The 6,723-nt window shown below is 43.0% G+C and overlaps 1 long non-coding RNA gene across 1 annotated transcript; it reads left to right on the top strand.

Annotated features, from left to right (window-relative positions):
• Window positions 1-317: 317 nt before the first annotated feature.
• Window positions 318-5,051, top strand: LOC135387121 (uncharacterized). Its single transcript, XR_010420873.1, has 3 exons — window positions 318-509; window positions 612-764; window positions 4,849-5,051. It is a non-coding gene; the product is annotated as an uncharacterized LOC135387121 (long non-coding RNA).
• Window positions 5,052-6,723: the final 1,672 nt, after the last annotated feature.

Raw genomic sequence — 6,723 nt, 5'->3', positions numbered from 1 at the left:
GAAGGGAGCCTCGGGCGTTACACATGTAATTAACATTTATTTGGCAGTGCTCACAAACTTGCTTGCAGAAATGGGACACACGGTAACAGACTATCAATTCAGTGGGCAAAACTTTTATGAAATATTCACACAAACAATTGTACATATGTTACACATGTTATTGCCTAGGATTGCATATATATTATATTTTGTAGAAAGCTTTACAACACAACCAATAAGTCACTCAGTAAGCATATGCACTGTTTTTGCATGCACTGCATTTTTAGGTGCTCATGTGGCCGCTGCCGTCCAATGGAAGACGATGAGAACCTGTGCTGCCAAGAAATAGATGAGGTTTCAGCCGTGTGTGATGAAGAAGTGATTGAATGCATCACAGAACATGAGTTGTTCTCCATGCTTTGTCTGCATAGAAAGCAGCTCGAAATGCGCTCACGAGTGCTGAGGGCAGACTGCCCTATCTATATGGAGAGATGTGGAGACGACGATAGCAGCATTGACTACATGCATCGGTATGTAGGGTTTGCAGTTATTTAGCATGATGCATGGGAACTATGAGAGAGTAATGTAGAGAAGTACCAATATGTATAGGTATTTTATTTTTGTCCATGCAGTGTCCTCCGGTTTACAGCGTACAGGGAATTTGTGTACTGCATTTGGGGTGGCCTCGGTAAGGGCAACAGACGCCGAATTCCAGGCTGTGCCCTAAGGCGGATACGAGAAGCCTTCCCCTCAACTGCATACACCCACTTTGCTTGGGTATAGAGGTATGCATCACATCAGTGTATCACATTGAGGTTTAGGCTGTGCATCTGCATTTGTCTATCCAAATGTCGTCCCACGTGGAGCAAAGTTTTGCAACATTTGTTAACATTGTTATAATATTGCCAAAAGTGGGCCAATGTTACTATCCATTTCACGTTATTCTCGCAATGTGACAGCTTAATATTTCTCTAGTGTTGCTAGGGAACAGTGTTTCAATGTTCCTCAGTCACCTTCGAGCAACATTACTCATGCGTACCCTATCGTAGCACAATATTTTGCAAGACCGTTGTGGAACCGTTAGCGCAAATATTGTGCGAACCCGGATAACGTCCCATTGAAAATTTTTTCCAGTAACGATGCTGGATAAGATTTCCGTAGCATTGAGACAGCGTCACAACCATATTCCGTCAATGCAAATAAAATATGGAAGCAACGCTTGCGTTATGCCTCTCCAACATAGAGACGGTGTTAAAGCCATATTTCTCCAACACAGATACAATGTGCACGCAACATGTGTGTTGTATTTCTGCAACATTGAGACTGTATTACAGCCGCATAAGTTCAGTGCAAATGCAATATGAAGGCAATATTTGTCTTCTGTTTCTGCAACACAGAGACAGCGTTACACCAAATATGATGTGGAGGCAACATCTGCGTTGTATTTCTGCAACATTTAGACAGTGTTACAGCAATGTCTCTTGGAACCAAAATACAACATTTCGGGAAACAAATTCATACTGTCTTTTGAGAGGGGTTCTTGTGCACTCCTCGCAGTTAATATATCCTACGTAGCACAAGCCTGACTTCAAAACATGGTACCTGACAGGAAGGGATGTTAGGAATGTTGATTGGTATGCTTGACTCATTGTAGATACATGGGTTAATTGCAAGGATGCATCATTGTCACTGTTACAAATATTTTACACCTCGCTATACTTAAAATTATCCAAACAGTGTGTGTTTAAGTATATGCTTGATCTGGTGATATGCTCAAGCGGTCCCCCCCAATGAAGTCTACCCCCATAGGTCGCTCTCCTGCTCGATGACAATACAGATCTCCAAAATCTGGCTTCACACGCATTGAAAAGTGAAAATGTGTACACATGCTGCATGAATGTTGTTGCAGTAGAGTTCAAACATTAGCACCACATCTTGCTACAATCGAACACAACATAAGCACAATAAACAAACACTCTTGACCTTCGCACACCAGAGTCTGATCATAATATAGCCAACCCAGAAACTCTAGTACAAACAATTAAATATCCCTAGTAGCACACATTGTTGCCGTGACATTGAAGCAATATTGCACTAGAGAGGAAAGTTTTGCAACACTCGTTAACATTATTGTAATATTACCAAAATATTGGTATTTGGTACCAAATATATTTGGTACCAATATATTTGGTATATATTGGTACCAATATATTTGGTACCAAAATATTGGCCCACAAAAGTGGGCCAATGTTACTATCCACTTTACGATGCTCCTGCAACGTGCAATGTGGAAGCAACATTTGCGTTCTATTTTTTTAGCATTTAGATAGCATTACAGCAATGCTCCTTGGAAAAGAAATACGAGGGGGGACCCAAAAGAAACCGGAACTGTCCTCGGGAGGGCGCATTCCTTGTAATACAGGATTCCACCACTAGCTGAGAGTTTTACGAACTGTTTTGCATCGGTGCACCAGATGGCGTTGTTGTGCAACGCTGCATTCGGCTTGAGTGAATTCTATTTCTAGACCACTTCAACGCGTTTGCCTATTTCGTGATGGCTGATTTGCACGAACGACGTGCGGAAGTGCAATTTTGTTTTCTGTTGGGCAAAAACGTATCAGGAAACGGCAGTTATGCTACAGACGGCTTACAAGGAGGCTGCTTTGAGCAAAACACAAGTGTACGAATGGGTTTCTCAATTTAAACGAGGCGAAATGTCGATTGACGATCAACATCGTTCTGGACGGCCTTCGATCAGCCGTACTGAAGAAAATGTCGACAGAATTCGTCAAGCCGTCTTGCTTGTTTGTTCCTCAGGGTCAAACAGTGAACCAAAGCTTCTATTTGGAAGTTTTAAGAAGGCTGCGCCACGATCTACGGAAGAAACGTGTCGAGTTGTGGCAGTCAGGTGACTGGTTCTTTCATCATGACACGCACCTGCCCACACCGCGCTGAGTGTTCAGCAGTTTCTGACCAAAAATGGCATGACCGCTGTGCCCACCCTGCCTGCTCACCTGATCTCGCCCCCTGCGACTTTTTTCTCTTCCCTCAAATGAAGAAAGTCCTCAAAGGGAAATGTTTTGCCGATGCCGAGGAAGTGAAAAAGAAAACGGCAGAAGCACTAAAAAGCATCAACGTCGACGAGTTCCAAAAGTGTTTTGAGCAGTGGAAAAAACGTCTGGACAGGTGCATTGCAACAAAGGGAGATTACTTTGAAGGTGTTTGAAATTAGAGCATGCAACAATAAAAACACAATTTTTTAGAAAATAATTCCGGTTTCTTTTGGGTCTCCCCTCGTAGTACAACAAACCGAGAACAGGGGCCTGGTCTGATTGTCCGTCCCATTGACATACATGCATTTCCCGTTTTTCACCATGCTGTAGCAGGCCAGCAAATCACAATACGGTCCTAAATTTTCATTCATAGGTGCATACTGGAATATAGATGTGAACGCAGCAAAAATTGTAAAAAGGAGATAAGTCAACTTATCCCCTTATTGCATACAGAGGTTCAATTGACGAAGTACACCTACACGAACTCTACACTACAGATGTACTGCTCCCTTGGAAGGCAATCACCACCCAGACAAACAAGCAGGCCAGCAGGTGAATGTGACCATACCAGCATGCCATGCAATGTAATAGCAGTTTTCCCACAGGGGCCTTTGTACATGAAGCACCATGAAAAGTCCACGAAGTTTCACCCATGTATGCCAATTTTTTTATATGGTCCCTAGAAAACAAGGTCCTTCGCACACACACTAGAACTCTGCAGTACACTTTGACAATGAGATTACCCAGGTTCCTTTCTAACCGAATTCCACTGCAAGGCCCTCACACTGGACTGAAACAAAGTTTTTGAACAGGGTGTCTACCAAGCAACCTGGAAAACCAGAAGTTATGAGGGAATTCGGATATGACTGGAAAAGTCAGGGGATTTCCAGAAGGCATCTGAAATCAGAGAAAGTCTAAAACAAGAGCTGTGACGATGCACAACAAATTGCGATTGCCAACCAATGGTTGAGCAACCACGCTGCTGCAACGTTGCCGCAAGTAGCAAACCGTCAGTACGACAAGCTCAAGGCAGAAAAGTAGGGCAACCGAGTAGTGATCTCTTTTATGAGGGATCTGCACTAAAATATAGCAGCAGCCATGACGCTCCCACTTGTTTTTGGTCAGGATATTTGCTTGCAATAGTCAGTGAAAATAGGGAAAAGTCAGTAAACTTCAAGGCTCCAATTCAGTAGACACCCTGTTGAACAACAAAAATATTCTGACATGGGTCAAATGACCCATCTGTAACACCCATTAACATGTCATCCCTAACCCTTTAAATACCATGCCAGTGGAAAGGCTGGGAGGGAAGCCCAAGTAGAACAGCCTCTGCTCGAAATCTCCCAGACTCTTCCCTTAGCATTTCCTCGCTGGTTTGCTTGAGCTTCTGCATTTCCAAGGCTGCTGAAGAGTAATTTTGCATCTTGTAATATCCGTTACACTACTGGCAAAAATAAATATACTGAAAAGAAATGTATGACCTATAATACCTAATCCTTTAGGCTGACTCAAACGAGGAGCAGTCTGCGTCTGTGCTGAACCTTGAACGATGTGCCTTGGCAGCATCTTCTAGACTTGGTTTTTCAACATATGAGCTGCAGAGTGTTGGCATAGAAACTCGAGGGTTGGACCTTTCAGCAGCGTCATAGGATGGCCACTTTTCCAGGCACCTCACGACATGGTCAAACAGGTTATCAACATAACCTAGGGAGAAATATTAAAATGATGATTACTTTGAATTAGAAAGTCCAATAAATTATGTGGATACGTTTGCATCTCACAAATTGACTAACCATATGATGTTGCTTCTTTCAAGGGAACAACGACCCACTGCTTCCTTGGCTTACATGGCTTGAGACGGCACTTGTTGCTCCCATCATCATTCTGCAGCACTACCCGGTCGGAGTTGTAGTTGTAGTGCAAGGCAGTGATTTGTGTCCTTTGAAGATTATGTGGTATAAGAGACTGTTGTATTACTCATAATATGTTATAAGAAATAAACAATAACACTTTGAATTATTACCTTGCTTTCATGCCTTCAAATGAGTAACTCCGTGATTTTGGCGCAAAATTGATCAGCAGTCCGTGGAATGCTTCCAAGCCGAACGTTTGCTCTCGTGGTGAAAGCCTAGGGATGTCAGCGAGAAGACTCTTCGCCATAATGATGTCGTGGAGTTTCCTGAATGTGTCTGAACCTGAGAGAAAAAGTTAACACACACAAAGTTCTACACAACGCACATGATGAATGGCTGACGAGAACACATATGCTTGCAAAACACACTTCATTGGTTATAAAACAAATAGTATGAAGAATTTCGGCGTGGCAATGTACCAGACAGCCCATACCACAAACATTTTATGATTGTGCGTACCACAAAATGTACACTGATTGCGGTATACTGGGTGTTTCAGTTAAATCCCCGGGCTAAATAATTCGCGAACGGGTGCACCAATCCACGAACTTTCTTTTTTACAAGTATCTGTCCGATACCACCTACAAGCTGCACACCGTGTGAATGAGTGGGAGGCGCTCATTATTAACATAAAAATGCAAATGAGTTTCGTCAAAAAGCGTATCTTCTAAAGCAGGGCGCTGTCGGCATTAAAATGTGTACTACCCCTTTTGGGACCTTCAGTGGACACCTTTTAGAGAAAAATCTGCCACCGAAGCGGGTCATTTGTTGCAGTAATTAATTGGTTTCGGTTTACGTATTTTTGTCGCGGCTGGTCGCGGCGAAGCGCAAAAGGGCGTATTTCATTGGTGTAATTCATTAATGTAAGGACGTAATTTATTGATGGATAAGGGAGTGAAAGAGCGTCCTTTTGGGCTGCGCCGCGACAAAAATACGTAATATTTAGCCCGGGGATTTAACTGAAACACCCGGTATGTTATGTTTATGAAAAGACTATTGGAGACCCTTCGCAAGAATGGCTCATCTCAAGTGCAAGAGGAAAGCATATATACGAAGCATATGAAGTAGATAGTATAACAGTGAACCAGGGAGTTACCTTCACGCAGCCACAGTCTGTCCCCGATATCACCATGGTAGCACACCGGATGAAGAGGATTAGGGTGGGTGTGAACATTCACAACATGACGGATGACGGACACCCATTTTGCGAGCAGCTCTTCTCCACTGTCCCCACTTGTTCGTGCACACCAGTACAGGTGTCTAACAATGCTCTCACACCAGAGGGCCACATCTCGATGGTGCCTTGATTTTGCTACTGCCAGCATTTTCTTCTTTATACCTAAAATTTTCGAATTATGTTGTACTGTACCAAACCATATCTGTCAAGAAACACTAATGTAGAGATAAATCCCTACCCTTTGCCACGTGCCAGACGTCGAAACGATGACGAATATTGGTGTGCTTTGATTTCAAGAAAGCCTTGACACCAGTGTGTCTGTCAGTGACAAGCAGGTCCGTGGACAGTTCATGTTCATCAAGAAATGCCAAGGCCTGCTCAAGTCCTTTCTTTTCCATGTTGTTGCTGTAGACAACCTGTGGAGACTGGAACGTATGTTTTTATATTAGTAGAGTTTCTCTCCCTCTAGTGATTACACAAGAGACCAAATCACATTTTTGTCAGTTATGTGGTTATTTCCACATACCATGATCAATTCAAAGTGTAATATCTTGTTGACGGATGTCTCCAGTAGAGTGTATGTCCCCATGAGCGCGTTGTG

The sequence above is a fragment of the Ornithodoros turicata genome, chromosome 3 (assembly GCF_037126465.1).
Source record: "Ornithodoros turicata isolate Travis chromosome 3, ASM3712646v1, whole genome shotgun sequence".
Classification (NCBI taxonomy): domain Eukaryota; kingdom Metazoa; phylum Arthropoda; class Arachnida; order Ixodida; family Argasidae; genus Ornithodoros; species Ornithodoros turicata.
Note: the sequence above shows the minus strand (reverse complement) of the source record. Positions and strands in the feature narration are given on the sequence as shown.